This window comes from Giraffa tippelskirchi, chromosome 1 (genome assembly GCF_054371585.1).
Source record: "Giraffa tippelskirchi isolate mGirTip1 chromosome 1, T2T-mGirTip1v1.2.pri, whole genome shotgun sequence".
In the NCBI taxonomy this organism is placed as follows: domain Eukaryota; kingdom Metazoa; phylum Chordata; class Mammalia; order Artiodactyla; family Giraffidae; genus Giraffa; species Giraffa tippelskirchi.
In genome coordinates, this window is record NC_137275.1 from 207,805,133 (window position 1) to 207,828,908 (window position 23,776).

At 35.5% G+C, this 23,776-nt stretch overlaps 1 protein-coding gene, 1 long non-coding RNA gene and 1 other non-coding gene across 4 annotated transcripts in view; 1 reads left to right on the forward strand and 2 right to left on the reverse strand.

Moving 5' to 3' along the window:
• CYLC2 (cylicin 2) overlaps nt 1-3,144 on the forward strand; it is a 35,615-nt gene extending 32,471 nt beyond the window's left edge. For both annotated transcript variants that reach the window (XM_081524553.1, XM_081524547.1), the window contains one exon: nt 3,000-3,144. The gene's annotated coding sequence lies outside the window, so the exon portion shown is untranslated. The remainder of the gene's footprint in view (nt 1-2,999) is intronic.
• The window catches only part of LOC145519862 (uncharacterized), a 279,023-nt gene that overhangs the window by 45,064 nt on the left and 210,183 nt on the right, over nt 1-23,776 (reverse strand). The window lies entirely within an intron of this gene.
• On the reverse strand, nt 5,187-5,290 carry LOC145521693 (U6 spliceosomal RNA). Its single transcript, XR_014065589.1, has one exon. It is a non-coding gene; the product is annotated as a U6 spliceosomal RNA (small nuclear RNA).

Here is a 23,776-nt window from a genome sequence, read left to right on the forward strand (position 1 = left end):
GAGCGACTGAACTGAACTGAACCCTAAGTTCTTGAATGCAAAAGCAAATAGCATCCATGGTAATTATACTTGCAGTTCTTACAGTTAGAAATAATAAAATAAGTTTCAGAGTGTGCTGAGAGGGTAATAGTGACAGAACACTGAATTGTGCAACACCGTCTTGGGATAAAGAATGTTAAATCGAAAACATACATAAACATTGGAAATATAAATTTTAGAGAAAGAAGTAAAGATGTGATTTTATTGATACCAAGATTAAGTACCATGTAATATGTTTGGAAATCTAAGTATAAATCTAGAATAATAGAATCCTTGAGACATTTTCAACATGCATCATCTTTAAAATGTATCTCTTAAGTATTCCTTGGAACATCTATGTGAGCATGTCAAGTGATATGGATTACTAGATTTCAGGATAGGGCATTTCTGTCTCTGACTATCTCTGACTTTTAGAAGATGGTCTCCCTATATCTAGCTATACATTGTCCCTATGCAGATTCAAACCTTCTGGTTTCACTTCTTGCTTTGCCCCAAATGACTTTATTCATTCAAATTTAAGTATGCATTAAACCAGACAAAATGGAAAGATAGAGACAAATCTCAATTGCTGAGGCCCAGTCCATGCTCAGATTTGGAGACAGAAGTGAATGACTGAATGAATGGAAATCAAATGAAAACTGATTAAGAACTCAAAACTGGGCAAAGAGAGTGGCCTAAGATTGAGGGAAAGCAGCAACCTCTGGAAGCAGAAATTCACCATCATGGGTAGAGAATAGGTCAGACAATGGGACAGCTTTTCTCTTGAGCACATTGCCATTGGAAGATCATTGCATGCTGCTGATCCCTCTGGGCAGAAAAATGGTGCAAAGTAATGTCATAGTTACTGTGAGGTGTAGGTAGCATCAGTGTAGGATGATTCTTCTCCTGTCCTTTAATCCCCTGAGGATTATAAAGCCAGCTAAGGAGAACAGCTCTTAATGAGAGTGATTCCCTGAACCACATAATGGGAGTGAAGCAAAAGAGGGTAATCAATACTATGACTATGTGAAAAGTCTCCACCCATAGGAAGCCCTATCATGAACTGTATGAACTGGGTGAAGGGTATTAAATCTTAAATTAGTGCATTCTTACTTATCAATTATATTATTCTTATTCATGTTCATTTATCCTAACTTTCAGAATTTTAATAGAATTTTTGTATGTGCTAGCCAGTCACCCCATTATTGTTATGCTTTCTGCTGTTACTACTTCTAAGAACATTGCACTGTAGTTTAAGACTTTCTTTTCTTTTTGGTTTAAATTCTTCTGTTATCTTTTCAGTGTCCTGTTAAAGACCTGACTGAAGCAACTTGGCATGCACCCAGCTTCTCATTAACTATTTATTGTAAATAATTTTCTTGTGATCAAGAGAAAAAAGCTGCATGCTGATTGATTTACTTGATTTAGTTGAATTAACAGGAAAAGTTTTCCTTATCTTAAATAAAATACCTTGAAATAGAATAATAAGATAATTAAGCATGAGAGATGAGGTCTTCTAAGCATAGAAGCCCAGATAAGAGATATTTACATTAGAAAAGTCAATTCCTCTACATTAGAAATAAAAAGGAAATTATTGTTTTTGTTGTTGTTGCTGTTGTTTGAGATGGAGGGAGGGAAGCTGGCAGCTGGTGCTAAAGCAAGTTATCCTAAGTGGCAAGGGTAAAGTAGCAAAACAGGACATAAGAAAACCAGGAAAAAAATTAAATTACCCTTTATGCATAATGAAGATCTAATTTTAAGACAATCATGTTTAGTATGTTTTTTTTCTTGCCACATCTATTGTCATCATCTGCTGTCCCATATCTGCAATAAAAATCATTTCTACCATTATACTTGTTTAAATGATATTTATGGAGAATAAATGAAATGTTAGGACATAGTAAGGAGAACAGAGAAAGAAATTTTAAAATGAAATGTAAAGTGGGCAGCAGCTGTGAAACAAGTTTAAAAATGAACTAACCATTAAAATGCATCTTATTAATACTGAAAAACTCCTAAAATTCAAACTAATATTAAAGAGTTAGAAAATCTCAAGGTTCGTGTGATTATAGTTATAGGTTTCTTATTTAGACATAAAGGATATAGACAGATTGCTTAAGGTTTGGTGTATATTTATTTCATAAAGAGCTGTTTAATTTTCAAAGAAAGCATTCTTTAGCTGTTGCCTCTAATTTAACTAACGAATTGATCTGAAAAAAGTATAGTCATCAATTATATATTCTGCTTATCTCTTCAGAAACTTCTCTTTCATGGCATTTTCCTCTATTTATACATATTTGAATGTAAGTAAGTATATTCAAAACATGTGTTTTTCTAAACTGGCATAATCAAATATCAGTTGGACCCCCCTTTAACTTTTCTAGATATAATTGATAAATCTTTCTTAGAATTTATATAGGAAGGATATATTTGTCTTCTAGGGCTTCCATAATAAAGTACCACAGACTGGGTAGCCTAGTCAACATCAGTTTATGTTCCTACAGTTCTAGAAGCTAGAAGTCTGAGAGCAAGGTGTCTGCATAGTTGATTTCTTCCGAGTCATCTCTTTTTGGCATGTAGATATTCTTGTTCTCCCTCTCCCTTCATATGGTCTTCCTTCTGTGTGTGTGTGTGTGTCCTAACCTCCTCTTATAGGAACATCATTCATATTGGATTGGGACCACCTTAATTACCTCATATAACCATAATCACCTATTTAATGTCCTCGATCTCCAAACAACATTCTGAAGTACTGGGGACAGGGGTTTCAACACATGAGTTTTGGAAGACACAGTTTGGCCCATGAAAGTAGATATATAAGACTAGCTCAATTTATAGTTTTAATCACTCAAATCCATAAGGTAGTTGGTTTGGAACTTACAACTCCAGTAGAGGAATTTATACTTATTCTTTTGGTATAAATTGTTGTCCCTGGAAAGAAACTTTAGTTCTTACTAGTTTCTGGTCTGATTATATTTCAGGACTACCATGAAGATGTATTGAAAGTTCTGCCACACTGGAGGAGTCTAATACCCCACTCATTTGGTGATTTTCCAGCTCTAATTTTGAAAGAACACACTGATCACAATGGTGAAAATATCAATTAAAAAAAAATCTACTCTCTGAGTTATGTGTGTCTATTTCCCTATTTCCCTGTGTGCTCTGACCAATCTTACAATTACTTGCACACGGCTGCATGTGGCTTCTGTTTTGCCAAACTACTAAACCAGTCTTACTTAAAATTATCTCTTTTTTTTTTTTTTTTTCTACTGGTCTACCTTGACTTTGCCTTCAGCATTTGCTCATCAAGACTGAGATATGAAGGGATCCTGATCTCCTTCACCATATGATTCCTGTGTCAGAAATTTCAAAATGTCCTTCAAAATTTGCAGTTATGTGTTTGACTTTATTCTCAACACATTCTCTAATTTTAACACTGAATTTTTCTTTTTTTTTTTCTCATGTAATTTGTGTTGGTTCCCATAAATTTGAAAATTTACACTTTTATTCTTCCACAAAATTCTTATCCACAAGGCTTATTTCTACCTGGGAATTTAGGGATTCCCACCTTCTCAAAATGCTAGTATTCAGGTTCCTAATTTCTAGTTTACCACCTCTAACACACAACTTACAGTTTGAAATTTAGCTAATGAGTTTGTGACATGTAACCCTTCAGAGTTAACTTAAAATTATCATTTGTTGTTGTTGTGTTAGTTGCTAAGTCATGTCCGATCCTTTGTGATCACATGGACTGTAGCCCACCAGGCTCCTATATCCATATGATTTCCCAGACAAGAATACTGGAGTGGGTTGTCATTCCCTTCTCCAGGGGATCTTTCCAACCCAAGGATCAAACCCATGTCTCCTGCAGTGAAGGCAGATTCTTTATCATTTGAGCCACCAAGGAAGTCTCAAACCATCATTAGTAGAGTGTAAATCATGTATTTTTTTTAAATTAATTTACTTTTTATGAAGGATAATTGCTTTACAGAATTTTGTTCTTTGCTGTCAAACCTCAACATGAATCAGACATAGGTATACATATATACACTCCCTCCTGAACATCCCTCCTGTCTCCCTCCCCATCCCACTCCTCTAGATTGATACAGAGCCCCTGTTTGAGTTTCCTGAGCCATACAGCAAATTCCCATTGGCTATCTATTTTACATATGGTAATGTAACTTTCCATGTTACTCTTGCCATACATTTCACCCTCTCCTCCCCTCTCCCCATGCCCATAAGTCTATTCTTTATGGCTGTTTCTCCACTGATGCCCTGTAAGTAAATATTTCAATACCATTTTTCTAGATTCCATATATATATGTGTTATAATATGGTATTTATCTTTCTCTTTCTGACTCACTTCACTCTGTATAATAGGTTCTAGGTTCAGTCACCTCATTAGAACTGACTCAAATGTATTCCTTCTTCTTATGGCTGAGTAATATTCCATTGTGTATATATTCCACCACTTCTTTATCCATTCATCTGTCAATGGACATCTAGGTTGCTTCCATGTTCTAACTATTGTAAATAGTGCTGCAGTGAACAATGGGATATGTATGTCTTTTTCAATTTTGGTTTCTTCAGAGCATATGCCTAAGAGTGGGATTGCTGGGTCATGTGGTAGTTTTATTCCTAGTTTTTTAAGGAATCTTGATACCATCTTCTATAGTGGCTGTATATCAATTTACATTCCCACCAACAGTGCAAGAGTGTTCCTTTTTCTCCACACCCTCTCCAGCATTTATTGTTTGTAGACTTTTTGTTGATGGCCATTCTACCCAGTGTGAGGTGATATCTCATTGTGGTTTTGATTTGCATTTCTCTAATAATGAGCAATGTTGAGCATCCTTCCAAGTGTTTGTTAGCCATCTGAATGTCTTCTTTAGAGAAATGTCTTTTTAGGTCTTTTTCCCACTTTTTGATTGGGTTGTTTGTTTTTCTGGTATTGAGTTGTATGAGCTGATTATATATTTTGGAAATTAACCTTTTGTCAGTTGTTTCCTTTGTTATTATTTTCTCCCATTCTGAGGGTTGTCTTTTCTCCTTGCTTATAGTTTCCCTTGCTGTGCAAAAGTGTTTAAGTTTAATTCAGGTCCCACTCATTTACTTTTGTTTTTATTTGCATTACTCTAAGAGGTGTGTCATAGAGGATCTTGCTTTGAAAAAATATGAAATGCTTCATGAATTTGTGTGTCATCCTAGAACAGGGGCCATGCTAATATCTGAATCATTCCAATTTTAGTATATGTGCTGCCAAAGGGAGTATTTTCTGTTCTTTTTGATGCAAGTGCCTAGCTTAAACTTTGATTCCTGAGGCAACCACTTCAAGGGCTATCTACTCCAAAGTCAGCTATCTAAAATAAATATCTACATCCCCAGAAACTTGACTAGATTAAGTACCAGGCCACCTTTCAACACTGAGGCTTATTTTTTTAGAAATCCTGGTTGAGTTCCATAACTGATCATTTGGGCCACTTGTTTCCCCCACACACACACACACTTTAAATTACCACTTTTGTTTTAAATTCAGCAATAAAGGGTGAGCCCACAAAACTTCTAGACTATTATCTTCATCCCCAATAAAAGCAGAACCTCAGACCAGTGCACTCTTTTACCTACTCTAGCTCTGATTCTCCTTCACTCTCCGCATTTCTCACTCCCAACTCCCTGCTGTGTGGCTCCAGTTGCACTGTGTAATTTCTAGGTCTTATAATTAATCAGAGTTTCCTTGGTGCCTCAATGGTAAAGAGTCTGCCTGCAATGTGGGAGACCTGGGTTTGATTCCAGGGTCAGGAAGATTCCTGGAGAAGGGAAGGGCTACCCACTCTGTTATTCTTTCCTGGAGAATTACAAGGATAGAGGAGCCTGGTGGGGTTCAAGGGGTTTCAAAGAGTTGGACATGACTGACTGACTAACACTTTGGGTTTCCCTGGTGGCTCAGTGGTAAAGAATCTATCTAAAATGTGGGAAACTTGAGTTCAATCCCTAGGTTGGGAAGATCCCCTGGAGAAGAAAATGGCCTACCTACTCCAGTATTCTTGCCTGGAGAAATCCATAGACAGAGGAGTCTTGTGGACTCATGTCACAGAGTCAGACACAACTGAATGACTGACTTTCACTTTCATTATAATTAATTAACCTTTATTTTTTCAACGTTTCTTGATGATATTGCTGAAGGGTATCTTGAAATCATAATAAGAACTATAAGGTCAGTCCAGCCACAGTGGTAGTTATTAATAAGCTAAGAGAGGAAACAAAACAAAAAATCTTATCAATAAAACTGAAATCTGTATCAACCAATTAATATCAGGCCATATAATTCCCTTTAGTAGATCACTTTTGAGTTTCAAATAGTCTTTAAGTTGAGTGAAAATGATTTACAATCAAAGTAATCTACTTTTTCAATCTGATTCCCACTATTATTTTACCTTTCTTGTTTAATTCAACAATACATGTCAATGTTCCTTTTTTCCCCAAAGTATGGTTTATATTTCCCTTCTTGGTGTTTTTATCATGCCATTTACTTGACCTAGAATATCATTTTCTTTCACCGTTTCTGTCTCTCTTTTTTTTTTTATCCTCCAGTGTTCCTATTTAGGCAGTTATCTTCACAACAAGTCTCCAGTCCTTCTATAATCTGAGCGTAAGGCCCCAGGTGGGTGTGTACTAGAGAAATGTTGAGCTCTCTTTATTTTCATAAGCAGAAATCAGGGTAAGTTATGGACAGCAGTATAACCGGTCCAAAAGAACAGTGTTTAACTCCATCAGTTCTTCTCATCAAGTTTGGCTTCATGGAGCAGTGAACTTGCATAGGATCTAGCACTCAAAATTGTGTGTTGTGATTGGAGTTGAATATTTGGTAGTCATTGTTTTGAAATTTTTATCTTTGTGTGTTTTATAAATGAATCCTATCAAAAAATGCAGAATGGGAGTTGGAAGGGTCAGATTTAAATGAGAACCCTGCAGCATCTGGGTCTAGGCAAGTTGCTGTCCATCCCTGACTCATGCAGGCAGCTCCATGGTGCTTTCCAGGGGGACTTAGTGAGGGCTTCTCACCTACTCCCTATCCAGGCACTTAGTACACCCCTCCTGGATGTTGCAATCCATTTGGGAGACTGAAAGTGTCAGAGTGGTGGACTCTAGGGAAAAGGAAACTGATTTCTTGCCCCCAGCCAGAGCCTTGATTTTTTTTTTTTGGTTGGGTCCCTCAAGTTATGTAGTAAATCACGCCTCCCATGAATGAGCAAAGAACTACTCCATACCAATTATTCTGAAGTAAGTGAAGTTCCTTCTCACACTGCCACTCACACAGTTCAACATTCAAAATTAAACAAGAGAAACACAGAGGGGTAAAGTCACTCCACAGCCACTGATTATATATATATAGATTTTTTCTCCTGAATGGTTTCAATACACAGTATCATCATGTTAAACCTAAGACAGCTCTGAAGGTAAGATCTATATCTATATCCATATATTTATATATATGAAAAAGCATAAAGGAATAATTTGAGAAAAAAGTTATATGTATAGAAGTAATAAAGGGAGATTTCAACATAGTGCAATATATAAACTGTGTGTCCTGATTTTGGACCCACCACTTTTTAGATGTTTATTCTTGCAATATTACTTTGTTTCCAAATATCACACTTTTTCTTATTTTTATTGTTTAAAGTTGAAATGAAATATTGACAAATGCTCAGTAAATTTTAATTACTTTTTTACTCTAAAACAATTATCTTCTATCATTAACTCAGAAAAGCACATTGAGTTGCTAAATAGCTCCTAAAATATATTACATAGGGCATGGCTTGGAAATAAAAACACTGACACACACAAAAAATTAATTTTCAAAATTAAGTGAGAAATTCAGATTTTCCAGGAGCATCTAAGGAAAGTAAAGATAGAGCCCTTAGAAGGGGGGAAAATCAAAGGCAGAAAATGATATAATTAACACATCATGATTATTGATGGTTAGTGAGAATTATTCAGAGACTTTTGAAGAACTTTTTGTTGAATAGCAATGGCATATATTAAGGCTTCCCTGGTGGCTCAGTGGCAAAGAATCCACCTGCCAACACAGGAGAATCAGGTTTGATTCCTGGGTTGGGAAGATCCCTTGGGGAAGGAAATGGCAACCCACTCCAGTATTCTTGCCTGGGAAAGTTCATGAACAGAGGAGCCTAGTGGGCTACAGTCCACGGAATGGCAAAATAGCTGGACTCAACTCAATGACTAAACAATAACAATGGCATATAATACTCTTCAATAAAATATCTCGCAATAGTCAATACAAATTAAGTACAGGCTTGAACAATAATTTTGTGAAGAGTGACTAAGTAAAGAGAGATCTATTGGAGAAGTGGACCATGGTGCAAACCAGGGATAACCCATGAGAATGAGGTGTTCCCACCATTGTGCTGATTCACAAGGTATAAGAACTCAACTCAGATATGTGAATTCTCTATTCTCCTTCTGCTGGAGAGAAAAAGGATAAAAATTAACTTCTAATTTGTGCAAAAATAATCTCAAACACTTAGCATTAAGTGTGTGAGACATTATTTTATTCAACATAAAACTACTCTGAAGCAGATACCATCATTAGATGGATAAGGAAATTAAGGGACAGAAAGGTGATTTGCACCCTTTCACACTGATTACAAGTGTAATAGCCAGGATTGAATCATGCCTCTCCAATTACAGAGTCTATGCATTTAACCTCTACATCACGGGATATCTCTTTAGATATTTTTTTAATTAAGGTATAATTGATTTATATTTTATACACGTTTCAGGTGTGCAAAATAGTGATTCACAATTTTAAAAAGTTAAGGCCCTACTCAGTGAGATGTCACTCCAGGACCTTGCTTCAGACAGTTTTTCTCCAACACGGGTAACTAGGAAAATATGAAGGAAGCCTAGTACCAAGGAACATGATCTGGATCCAGAGCATGCAGCATTCACTCTGGCCTCAAGAGATCAAGCTCTGAGGCTTTGGAGTAGGAGCACTAACTCCAAGACCCTAGACTACCAGAGAACTAACCCTAGGGAGTATCAAAGAGAACTCACACACTGGAAACCACTTGAATACAAGACCCAGCATTACCCAACCACCAGTAGCATGCTGTGCAGGATGTTTTATCTAAACAACAACAACAACAAAAATACAAACCTAATCATCAGCAGGCAGGATTACCACCTCACTCAGCCTTGCCCATAAAAGGAAAAACAAACAAAACCTCAGGATAAATCTCATCCTATACAAAGCCTACACAAACCACTGGATCAATCTTAGGAGGGCAGAAACCAAAAGGAAGAAAGAATTCAACCTTGAAGCCTGGGAAAAGGAAACCTCATACACAATAAGTTGAAAAAAAAAATAATAATGAAAAGGCAGAGAAATACACAAGTGAAGGAACAAACTAGAAACAGAGAAGTCCAAATAGATGAAGAGGAAATAGGCAAACTACTGGAAAAAGGATTCAGAATAATGATAATAAAGATGATCAAAGACCTTGAAAACAAAATGGAGAAAATGAAAGAATCAATTAACAAAGATCTAGAAGAATTAAAGAATAAACATACAGAGAAAAACAGTACAATCACTGAAATCAAAAATACTTTAGAAGGAATCAATCCAGAATATCTGAAGCAGAAGAACAAATCAGTGAGCTGAAAGATAAAATGCTGGATATAACTTCTGAAGAGCAGAATAAAGTAAAAAGAATGAAAAGAACTGAAGATAGTCTCAGAGACTTCTGGGGCAATATCAAATGCATAAACATTTGAATTATAGAGCTCCCAGAAGAATAAAAAAAGAAAGGGTATGAGAAAATGTTTGAAGATATTATAGTTGAAAATTTCCCCAACATGGAAAAGGAAAGAGTCAATGAAATCCAAGAGGCACAAAGAGTCCCATACATGATAAACCCAAGGAAAAACTTGCCAAGACACATACTAATCAAACTAACAAAGACTAAACACAAAGAGAGTGTGTTAAAAGCAGTAAGGGAAAAGAAACAAGTAACATACAAAGGAAACCCCATACACGTAACAGCTGACCTTTCAGCAGAAACCCTGCAGGCCAGAAGGGAATGGCAGGATATATTTAGAGTGTTGGAAGGGAAAAATCTACAGCCAAGATTACAGTACCTGGCAAGGATCTCATTCAAAATTGATGGAGAAATAAAAAGTTTTTTAGACAAGCAAAATTTAAGAGAATTCAGTACCACCAAACCAGCTTTACAACAAATGTTATAGGGACTTATATAGCCATGAAATATAAGAGAAGAAAAAGATCTACAAAATCTACATGAAATAATTTTAAAAATGGCATTAGGAACATATATATCAATAATTAATTTAAACGTAAACTGATTAAATGTTCTAACCAAAAGACCCAGGCTGGCTGAATGTATACAAAAACAAGACCCATATATATATACTGTCTACAAGAAATCTGCTTCAGACCTAAAAACACATATAGACTGTAAGTGAGAGGAAAATATATTTCATGAAAATGGGAAGCAAATGAAAACTGGAGTAGCAATCCTCATATCAGACAAGATACCTTAAAATAAAGATTACAAGAGACAAGGAAGGACACTACATAATGATCAAGGGATCAATCCAAGAGAAAGACATAACAATTGTAAATATCTATGCACCCAACATAGAAGCACCTTAATACATAAGACAAACACTAACAGACATAAAAGGAGAAATTGACAGTAACACAATAATAGTAGGAGACTTTAACACCCCACTCACACCAATGGACAGATCATCAAACAGAAAACTAATAAGGAAACACGAATCTTAAATGATACATTAGATGAGATGGATCTCATTGACATCTTCAGGACATTCCATCTTAATACAGAAGAATACACCTTCTCAAGTGCACATGGAACATTCTCCAGGATAGACCACATCTTGGGTCACAAATCAAACCTCAGTAAATTTCAAAAAATTGAAATTATATCAAGCATCTTCTCTGACCACAACGTTACGAAATTAGATATCAATTACAACAACAACAAATTTAAGAAACACAAACACATGGAAATTAACAACACATTTCTAAATTACCAAAGGTTACTGAAGAAATCAAAAGGGAAATCAGAAAACTTCTAGGAAAAAATGACATTGAAAACATGACAACTCAAAACCTATGGGATGCAGCAAAAGCAGTTCTAAGAGGGTAGTTTATAGCAATACAATCCTGCCTCAAGAAACAAGAAAAACATTGAATAGACAACCTAATTTTATATCTAAAACAACTGGAAAAAGAAGAACAACAACAACAAAAAAAAACAAAATTAGTAGAAGGGAAGAACTCAAAAAGATCCAAGCAGGAATAAATGTAAAAAAAATTAAAGAAACAATAGTAAAGATTAATAAAACTAAAAGCTGGTTCTTTGAGAAGATAAACAAAAATTACAAACCTTTAGTCAGACTCATCAAGAAAAAAAGAGAGAAGAATCAAATCAACAAAATTAGAAATGAAAAAGAAGAGGTTACAACAGGCAATGCAGAAATACAAAGGATTATAAGAGACTATTATGAACAACTATTTAGCACTCAAATGAATAACCTGGAAGAAATGGACATAGTCCTCGAAAAGTTCAATCTTCCAAGAATGAACCAGGAAGAAATAGAAATTATGACCAATTCAATTATAAGCACTGAAATTGAAGCTGTGATCCAAAGTCTCCCAAAATACATAAGTCCAGGGCTAGATGTCTTCACAGAAGAATTCTATCAAACATTGAGAGAAGAACTAATGCCTAGCCTTCTAAAACTCTTTCAAAAAAATTGCAGAGGAAGGGACACTTCCAAACTCATTCTATGAGGCCACCATCATCCTGATACCAAAACCAGACAAAGCCAACACACAAAAAAGAAAACTGCAGGCCAAGATCACTGATGAACACAGATGCAAAAATCTCTAACAGAATTTTAGCAAACAGAATTCAGCGACACATCAAAAAGCTCATACACCATGATCAAGTTGGATTTACTTCAGGAATGCAAGGATTCTTCCATATATGCCAATCAAACAATGTGATACACCATATTAAGAAATTGAGAGATAAAAACCATACGATAATCTCAATAGATGCAGAAAAAGCCTTTGGCAAATTTCAGCACCCATTTATAATTAAAACTCTTCAAAAAATGAACATAGAAGGAACCTACCTCAACACAGTAAAGGCCGTATATGATAAGCCTATAGCAAGCATTATTCTCAATGGTGAAAAACTGAAAGCATTCCCCCTAAGATCAGGAAAAAGATGAAGGTGTCCACTTTCACCACTATTATTCAACATAGTTCTGGAAGTCCTAGTTACAGCAATCAGAGAAGAAAAAGAAATGAAAGGAATCCAGATTGGAAAAGAATTAAAGCTTTCACTGTTTGCAGATGACATGATACTGTACATAGAAAACTCTAAAAATTGTATCAGAAAATTGCTAGAGCTAATTAGTGAAATTAGCAAAGTTGCAGGATACAAAATCAATACACAGAAATCACTTGCATTTCTATATACTAACAATGAAAAATCAGAAAGAGCAGTTAAGGAATCAACCCCATTCACCATCACAACAAAAAGAGTTAAATATCTGAAAATAAACTTATCTAAGGAGACAAAAGAACTGTACACAGAAAATTAAAAGACACTGATGAAAGAAATCAAAGATGACATAAACAAGAGAGATAGTCCATGTTCCTGGGTAGGAAGAATCAATATTGTGAAAATGACTATACTATCAAATGCAACCTGCAGATTCAATGTGATCCCTATCAAATTACCAATGACATTTTTTCACAGAACTATAATAAAAAAATTCACAATTCATATGGTGACACAAAAGACCCCAAATAACCAAAGCAGTCTTGAGAAAGAAGAATGGAACTGGAGGAATCAACCTTTCTGACTTCAGATTATACCACAAAGCTATAGTCATCAAAATTTTTTGGTGAAAGTGAAAGTCACTCAGTCGTGTCTGACTCTTTGTGACCACGTGGAATAGTCCATGGAATTCTCCAGGCCAGAATACTGGGGTGGGTAGTCTTTCCCTTCTCCAGGGGATCTTCCTGAACCAGGAATTGAACCAGGGTCTTCTGAAATGTAGGTGGATTCTTTACCAACTGAGCTATCAGGAAAGCCCAGACAGTATGGTACTGGCACAAAAATGGAAATATAGACAAATGGAACAAGACAGAAAGCCCAGAAATAACCCCATGCACCTATGGGTACCTTATTTTTGACAAAGGAGGCAAAAATATACAATGTAGCAAAGACAGCCTCTTCAATAAATGGTGCTGGGAAAACTGGACAGCTACATGTAAAAGAATGAAATTAAAACACTTCCTAGCACCAAACACAAAGATAAACTCAAAAAAGTGGATTAAAGACCTAAATGTAAGACCAGAAACTATAAAACTCTTAGAGGAAAGCATAGGCAGAACATTCGATGACATAAATCAAAGCAAGATCCTCTATGACCCACCTCCTAGAGTAACGCAAATAAAAACAAAAGTAAACAAACAGGACCTGATTAAACTTAAACGCTTTTGCACAGCAAAGGAAACTATAAGCAAGGTGAAAAGACAACCCTCAGAATGGGAAAAAGTAATAGCAAAGGAAACAACTGACAAAGGATTAATTTCCAAAATATATAATCAGCTCATACAACTCAATACCAGAAAAACAAACAATCCAATCAAAAAGTGGGAAAAAGACCTAAACAGACATTTCTCTAAAGAAGACATTTGGCTAACAAACACCTGAAAGGATGCTCAACATTGCTCATTATTAGAGAAATGCAAATCGAAACTACAATAAGATATCACCTCACACTGGTCCGAATGGCCATCATCAAAAAGTATACAAACAATAAATGCTGGAGAGGGTGTGGAGAACAGGGAACACTCTTGCACTGTTGGTGGGAATGAAAATTGATACAGCCACTATAGAAGATGGTATCAAGATTCCTTAAAAAACTAGGAATAAAAACACCATATGACTCACCAATCCCACTCCTATGCATATACTCTGAAGAAACCAGTATTGAAAAAGACACATGTATCCCATTGTTCATTGCAGCACTATTTACAATAGCTAGAACATGGAAGCAACATAGATGTCCATTGAGAGATTAATGGATAAAGAAGTGGTGGCATATATACACAATGGAATATTATTCAGCCATAAAAAGGAACACATTTGAGTCAGTTCTGATGAGGTGGATGAATCTAGAACCTATTATACAGAGTGAAGTGAATCAGAAAGAAAAATATAAATATTGTATTCTAACATACATATATAGAATCTAGAAAGATGGTAATGAAGAATTTATAAACAGGGCAGCAATGGAGAAACAGATATAGAGAATAGACTTATGGACATGGGGAGAGGGAAGGAAAGGGTGAGTTGTATGGAAAGAGTAACATGGAGTAACATATGGTAACTTACATTAACATATGCAAAACAGATAGCCAATGGGAATTTGCTGTATGGCTCAGGAAACTCAAACAGGGGCTCTGTATGAACCTAGAGAGGTGGGATGGGGAGGGAGATAGGAGGGACGTTCAGGAGGGAGGGTGTATATGTATACCTATGGGTGATTCATGTTGAGGTTTGACAGAAAACAACAAAACAAAAAAAGAAAAAAATGAAAAAAGAAAGTTAAACTCAATTTACAGTTATTATAGAATATTGGCTGTATTGCTTGTACTGCATGATACATTCTTTTGGTTTATTTAATGCATACACTGTAGCATGCTCCTCTTAACCCCCTACCCCTGTCTTACCTCTCTCACCTCACCATCTGTACTGATTCTCCATCTGTACTGATTCTTGGTCTCTTAAAATAGGTGAATGATTTCAACTTCTTCCTCAGATAACATCTGACTTATACTAATTTGGACCATTTTCTCTTTTTCTCAGTCACCATGGGTAAATAAGGAGACAGAAGTGCAAAATTGTTGTAATGAGTTTTTCCTCTTAAAATAGTTTAAGAGTCACACCTTTTCTCTCTCAATCGCTTGAGATAATGTAGTACATTCCTGATGGGGTGGCCCAACAGCAATAAGACTATAAATTTGTGAAGCAATGTATTCTGTACCTATTTTATATTTACTTGAGCCCTGAAATTTTGTGTATTTTCAAGTGATATTTAAATGAGAGTATTTGTTCAGGATTGGTCAGTATTCCAATTAGATCATTATTTTGGCTTCTACGCCATTTTCACAGTACGCTATGTAAAAAGAAAAGGATGAAAATGTCTATATTAGGCCGCAACTACTATTGCACTGCTGGAACTGTTACCAAGGACTCCTCAACATACCACTTACGCATGGTGTTCATTTGATAGATAATGTTAGACAAGGCAGGAAAATAGAGGCAGAGGAAGGTGTGGCAAATATATGTGAATTTAAGCTAGTGTTCAGTGGTTCTGGCTGTTAATCAAGGTTTTTGTGACTGCTGAAATTCTTTTTTTGTTTGTAAATTCATTTTATTTACCATGGATCTAATGAGTCAGTGTTTCTAGCCAAGATAGGTAACAATAGGGTCACTCAAGGTGTAGGAAACTTCACAGAACGTACATTCTGACTTTGTATCTTGACTAAAAATAAAAACATAGGTTTTAATATTGGTGTATAATTTTTAAAAACCTAAAATTTGTTTAATACCTATTATATGTCAGGATATATGAGCTTTATCACAGAACTCTTTCTCTGATTAAATTGTCTTACTATATCTTCCTGAATTACTCTAAAAATATACTTTATCATTCTGTTCTTTATTATCCCTTCTCTGACTTTATTAATATTGCCATATTCCTTTATTTGATTTAATGTTTTCATCAAAAAATTGCCAAATAATTAATCACCCTTCCCTTGCTACTTCTTAGGAGTCAGTCTGCCTTGCAGAATACTGAATTTACTTCTTTCTCTAAATTATAAATCCCATAATGGTGTAGGATCTTTCTCTCTTGGGAGAGGGGTATGTGGTACCTAAAGCTTCAACTGAGGTATGCACTGCTGGACCTTATTCAGATAGCCTGGTGACTGTACTGGTGAATTCAGACGAATAGTAGTGGCCTTTGCAATAAAATTATCCAGGCAAAAATACCGGAGTGTGTAGCCATTCCTTTCTTCAGGGGATTTTCCTGACTCAGGGATCGAACCCAGTTCTGTCATATTGATGGCAGATTCTTTACTGTCTGAGCCACCAGAGAAGCCCCTGTATGTTTGTACCTTTACCTTTATTGCAGGAGATGCTAATGCTGACTGCAATCTTCCTTATGCATTGTTAGACAAAACAAATGCTACTTTTTTCCAGGCTGTCGATTTGAATGGATTGCCATAGAGCAATTATGTGTGAGCTTCTAGCTTTTTTGTAGTGCTTCTAGGTAGGCAGTGCTATTTGGGATTAAAAGTCAGGAAAGGGAACAGAAAGCATACACCTTAGATTCATGAAGTTGTCCTCAGATATGAGAACCAGTGTCATACATCGTGTCAAGTTAATTTCAGATTTATAAATTATGTCTGAGACCTAAACATGAGTTTTCCCATGAAAAGATATTAAATTTTTACTAAAACATAAATGAAAAGAAATGGTGGCTCTTATTATTGTGAAAATATGTCAAGTTCTTAAGTTGAGTTAGTGAAAATATAAGAATACTGTAAACCCAAAGGATAAGAAAGGGATTTAAAAGGCCTGAGATTGGAGCACTGCCCCCGGAGATTAAGTCTGCAAGTAAATCAACATAGGACTAGGATGGATTCTGTCTTACTGTCAGAATGAAGACAAAATAAAGGAAGAGAGAACAAAAGCTACAAATAGAGGTTTCCTTAAGAGAAATAAGGAATCATTAAGACATAAATTGGATACACATGAAATTAAAAATAAGGTAACAGTGTCCAGAATAGTCCAATATAAAAGGAAAACACAGGCATAGTAATGTTTAGGAGGACATTAGACAATGTGTCTTAATTAGTAATCTGGTCCAGGATTAAAACTGTAACATATTCTCGGAGAAGCTCTTACCTGGCACAAACATGTGATTCAGAAGAAAAATGGAAATTTTTTGATTATACAAGATTTCTTTTTTTCATTTTTGAGGAGATGATTTGCATATATGGATTTTTCCCTCCAGATATTTTAAAGTGCCATAGTAAACATCAAATATTTAAGTCAACTTAGTTAAAATCCAAAGGTCCTGTATTTTGAAATAGACTATTGTTTTGATAATGACTAATATTAGATATTTTTTCTCCTGTTCACAATCCATGACTCAGATATCACTGATCTGATATGATTCTCAATACCATTGAATTTATGTTCTGGAAAATAAATTTTCCTGGAAAAAACTGTTTTGGGCTAGTATGCAGCTTGTTTCTTTAATATTTTAAAATTTAAAAAAATATTTAATACTTTTACATATTTGGTACTATAATAAGTTTATTTCATATTAGTTGAATCTTTTTAAGTAATATTCATGAAAGACTTGACATGGGATTTAAACAATTTCTGATGTCCTAGACAACTCAATACACCTTCACAGAGAAATACATTATATTGAAACAACCATGTAAATCCCAGTACTAGCCAGTCTCTTCTTCAAATTAATCCATATTAGGAAATAAAAGCTAGCACTTTGCCTACTAGGCTGCTACTAGGCTGCTAAAACCATAACTTCATTTCACTAACCTCTGGCTGAGGCTCGATAAATGTAAAACTTTGAGGCTTTCAGCACTTGATGCTAATGTCAAATCTGATCAGTTAGGTAAACATCAAATTCTTGCACAGAAATTGTGAAAATATAAATATTCATTGTGGACTGAACCTGTTAAGATTTGTTGTAATTTGTTACTCAGCAATAGGTAAGTGATGTACAGAGCAAAGGGTTTACATAAAAAGCTTTGGCTTGAAATCCCAATGTTCTGCTTTGGTAAACTGTGCTGGTGGATGCTCAGAATTCTTTTCCCTATTCTTAAGGCCCTCAATTCTAAAACGAGGCAGTCAAAAGACCTGCTGTGATTCTAACCCCTTGTGAAAGTACTGGATCTTAAATTTTCATACATTTAAACAAGGAGAAACAACCCACTGGAACAAACCATCCCACTCAGACTCTATCCTTGGAAAACTCTCAGTGCTTCAGTCTGCATCCTACATATAGAAGGCCTCCTTTTCCCTGGTAATTGTGTTTTCTAGTAAATGCCAAAGTCACTAACTTCTTTTCTGAGAGAGATGAGAAGTGAAGTATAATAAAAAGGGAACCTAAACTTTATCTGGAAATAAAGATAGGTTATATTATTATTATTATTTAATAAAGAGGTAAAATTAGAGGCATAAAAAAATAGATCATCTGTGGTTACCAGAGTATAATGAATGGTGGAGAACTAGGGAAGGAAGATACATGACCAGGCATTTGTCCAAACCCACAGAACCGCTTATTACCAAAAGTGATCTTTCATGTATGCAAAAAAAAAAAAAAAGTAAATAATGGTGAAGAATACTAGGATGGAATGCAACTATTATAAATAAATCTAAGTGTATTACAGATATATCACTTTACTCTACCAAAAGGGTGGGGAGATACAGAAACTTAACGTAATTTTGAGAAATGGTGTTTTGGCTGGAGACTCTAAGGTTAATAACAAAAGGAATACCTCAACATAAGCAATGCACTCTGGTTGGTACGTGCATATTTCATGGTGGCATGGATTAACAAGAATACTGGGAGCTAAGTGTTTCACTGTCAGAGAGGGAAGTTATAAATAGACAAGAAGGCCCTGAGCCCTTGTCACATGCATCGAACATGGAATGGTGTTCTGTTTCACATATGATAATATACATGTTTCAATGCTAGGGCCGGGGCAATGGGATGATCCAGAGGGATGGGATGGGGAGGGAGGTGGGTGGGGGGTCCAGGAAGGGGAACACATGTAAACCCATGGCTGATTCATGTCAATGTATGGCAAAAACTATTACAATATTGTAAAGTAATTAGCCCCCAACTAAAATAAATAAATTTATAAAAAAAAATAAATAAATAAACAAGAAGGAAAGCTAGTCTAGACCCTGTGTTAGAGACATCCATATAAACTCATTTTTTGATGTGTGTGTATGTGTGCATACATACAGATAAATATATAATAAACAATTATAGATATGTGTGTATATGCATGAATTGTTAATCATATATATATTACCCAGCTCTAGCCTCTAAGAGAACTGAGATGCATTTTATAGTACTCAAAACCAAAAAGGATGGGGTTGTCAATGTGGCACTAGAACCAACCTGAAAGATTCCCCAATGGAAATAATGTCCCATTGAAATAATCTGAGCAAAATATTCAATAATAAATGACATAATATTATATTAGCAAGGTAAAAATAAAATAAATATCAAGGAGGTCATATTATTATAAACTATAAAAAAAATAAGTAAATAAGAGAGAAGAGACAAATCATCCACTAGAAAAAAAATTCAAATACTAAATGTAAATATTCTCTTCTTAAGGTTGTAGAGTTTAAACACTTGCCCCTTAACTATGGGCAGGACATAGTGACTTACTTCCAAATAAAAGGATACTGAAAAGGGGAAACAATCATTTTATAGTGGAGAAACCTGGTAGATACTACCTTGATCAAATGATCAAGGCTAAAACTACCAATGATGTCATGTGGATATCAAACAACCTTAGAAATTATATAAATAATAAGAACTCTAAGGGGAAAAAAAGGTACTTTATCTCTATGATATTCTTCCCTAAAACTAATCAACCAAGTCTAATCATTAGAAACCATCAGACCAACCCAAATTGAGAAACCTACAAAATATTGACTAGCAGTCCTTAAAGCATTCAAGGACATGAGAAACAAGGAATGACTGGAAACTGTCATAGACCAGGGGAGATCCCAGGTGGCACTAGTGGTAAAGAACCCGCCTGCTAATGCCCGAGATATAAGAGACAGGAGTTCGATCCCTGGGTTGGGAAGATCCCCTGGGGGAGGGGATGGCAACCCACTCTAGTATTCATGCATGGAGAATCCCACGGACAGAGGAGCCTGGCGGGCCATGGTCCATAGGGTCACGTAGAGTCAGACACGACTGAAGCACAGTAGCACAGTACAGGGGAGTTTAACCCAGAAACTTGACAAATAAGTGCAATGTGGTATTCTGGAATATAAAATGGACATCAATAGAAAAATTAGTGAAAGTGAATATGAATATGAATACAGATTGGAATTGAGTTAATAGCAATATACCAAAGTTGATTTCTTAGTGTTGAAGTGTGAAGGTAAACTATTATAGTGTCAAACAAACAGAATAAGGGGTTCATCAGAACACTTGGTATTTTCTTTGCAGCTATTATATATATATATATCTATTGTTATTCCAGAATTAAGCATTTATTAAGATTCTACAAAATAAATTTTATTTTTATAAGTTAATAAAGTTGCTAAATATTAAAAATTCAGATTATATTAATCTTAATCAGATTATATTAATTGCCCTTTAGTATATTTTGACTGTGCAGTAAGATATAATGGCAGATCTAATCAGCTAATAGAAAAACAAAGAAAAATTACTTTCATATATTAATTCAATGTAAATAAACGATTACTTAACCTGTCTATAAATACATGCCTCTGTTGTAGTACAGCTTTTTTCAAAAATTCCCATTGAATTTTAGGTCAATATTTAAAAGAATCTCACGTTAAAATATTTTAGAAGTAAAACAACCACAGAAAGAAATTATCCTTTCACATGTTGTTTATAACCTACTTTAATTTTATGTTGTATAATCTGAACTCTATGGTTTTAAAATACATTTGACATCTAAAGGATAAATTCCTTCATTACTCTTCCATTTGAAATCTTCCAGAGTATTTGCAAGTATACTCTTTCAGAAGTACTACAGAACCATTTTGTTAAATTTTATGTAAATTAAGTTCTATAATGGAAAGTCATATATTTAGTGAATTTTATCTAGAGAAATTTAGTAGGTCTAAGGGCTTCCCGGTGGCACTAGTGGTAAAGAATCTTCATGACTGTAGGAGAGGCAAGAAACGTGGATTCAATCCTTTGGTTGGGAAGATCTTCTGGAGTAGCCGCAGCAACAGTAGGTCTAAAATATATAATCTCCTGAGCCCAAGTTCATGGCAAATCTCTACTGTACAGTTTAGAGTCTTAAAAAGCATAGCTACTGCATAGTTCAAATTTTTCCTTATTTATTTATTTTTTTACACTTTTCTTACTGCTCTGAATGAGATATTTTATTCCATGTTATTTTCCTTACTATCACTCTAGTAAAAAATAAATCTATGATATCTGTATATTATAACAAAGCACTTAATTGAAATACTTATTATTTTTTATATTTGTTCATTAGATTATTATATGATTGTTTATATAGATAGTCCTATCACCTGCAGAGTGAAAAAAAAAGAAGTTCTAATCCTTATACTTTATGTAATTTTCTTGTAATTACAGTGACTAAAACTCAAATAACAGAAATAAATAAGCATAACAAGGGTTGCTCTAGTGCTGTACTGAGTTGTGCTGAATCGCTCAGTTGTGTCCGAATCGTTGAGACCTCATGGACTGTAGACCTCCAGGCTCCTCTGTCCATGGGGATTCTCCAGGCAAGAATATTGGAGTAGATTTTCATCCCCTCCTCAGGGGGATCTTTCAGACCCAGGAATCGAACTGGGGTATTCTGCATTAGAGGAGGATTCTTTACCAGGGAGGCCCTTCCAGGGCGGCCCTGCCCTGGTGACTCAGTGGTAAAGAATCGCCTGCCAGCTCAGGAAATAAGGGTTTAATCCCTGATCAGGGACGAACCTACATGCCACGGAGCAACTAAGCCTGTGCACCACAACTAATGAGCCTGTGCCATAGAGCCTAGAGCTACAACTACTGAGCCCACATGATGCAACTACTGAAGCTCCTGCACCCTAGAGCCAGTCCTCTGCAGCAAAAGAAGCCACCAGAATCCTCCATGCTCCATGCATGGCAACTGGAGAGTAGCCTCCACTCTCGGCAAACAGAGAAAAAGTCCACATAGCAGTGAAGACCCAGCACAGTCAAAAATAAAAAAAATAAACAGGTAAATAAAAGAGAATACTGATACAGATGACATCTGGGAATAGCCTTGCTATAAACTTTAATACGGACCCCTTTATGGCCCATAATTTCAAGCCAATTCATGCTTACATGATTAGTTTTGTTTTGCTTATGTCATACATGGTTCAATTTTGTGAACTGTAAAAATAGTTTGAATTTCTATAATTTAATCAATGACCACAAAGTTTATGCTTTGCCTACTTATCCCTTTTCCTATTATGATACTAGGACTGGAAAAATGGGATATCATACAGTATCATACAGAATCTCAGTTTTGAAAGAAATCCAACTCTGTGTCTGACTCTTCCTTCTTTTCCACTCTCTGTTTTGGTCTAATACTAATGTCAATTTATCAAAGCAAAGTCAACAACTGTGACTTGATATTATGTTTTGGTTTTGATTTTTATTTTTTTTAAGATTCTGTGTTGCTTATTACCATCCAAATACATGAAGTTCTAATGAAATAAAATCATACAGTACAGATAAAACTTTGCTATGAAAGGCCAGAGATGTTTTAGGCCCAAATGGTAGATTACATATTAGTTCACACTTTAGGAGTTTGAAATGCCTAAAAATAGGTTTAAGAAAGAGAAAAAGAAAAGGAAAGATGAAAGAAAGAAAGGAGAAAAAGAGGAAGGAGGGAAAGAGGGAGGAGACAAGAAACCATTCAGGAAATGTTAGCTCACAAAACACCTGACTTAAAAGAAACAAAAAAAATGCAGAAAAATTACATAAACTTTGTGCAGGTTAATGCAATAGTAAACAATAGAATATGTAGGCCTCCTACTACTTTTGCAATGGAATATATATAATATCTCCAGCACTTTTGGAAAATATGCAGACCCTAATTAAAGATCATTCTTTGCTTAGCCGCTCAGTTGTGTCCAACTCTTTGTGACCCCATGGATTGTAGCCTGCCAGGTTTCCCTGTTTATGGGATTCTCTAGGTAAGTATACTGGAGTGGGTTGCCATTTCCTACTCCACAAGATCATTCTAGATAAAGCAGAAACATTACTTTACTGACAAAAGTCCATATAGTCAAAGCTATGGTTTTTCCAGTAGTCATGCATGGATATGAGAGTTGGACCATAAAGAAAGCTGAGCACCAAAGAATTGATGCTTTTGAACTGTGGTGTTGGCGAAGACTCTCAAGAGTCCTTTGGACTGCAAGCAGATCAAACCAGTTCATCCTAAAGGAAATCAGTCCTGAATATTCATTGGTAGGACTGATGCTGAAGCTGAAGCTCCAATACTTTGGCCACCTGGTGTGAAGAACTGACTCATTGGAAAAGACCCTGATGCTGGGAAAGATTGAAGGCAGGAGGAGAAGGAGACTACAGAGGATGAGATGTTTGGATGGCATCACCGACTCAATGGACATGAGTTTAAGCAAGCTCTGGGAGTTGGTGAGGACAGGGAAGCCTGGCGTGCTGCAGTCCACGGGGTCACAATGAGTCAGACATGACTGAGCAATTGAACTGACTGAACTAAGCATGTGAAAAGATGCTCAACATCATTATCCACCAGATAAATACAATTAAATGTCACAGTGAGATGCTATTTCATGGCCAATATAATGGCTAAAATAAAACATAGTTAACA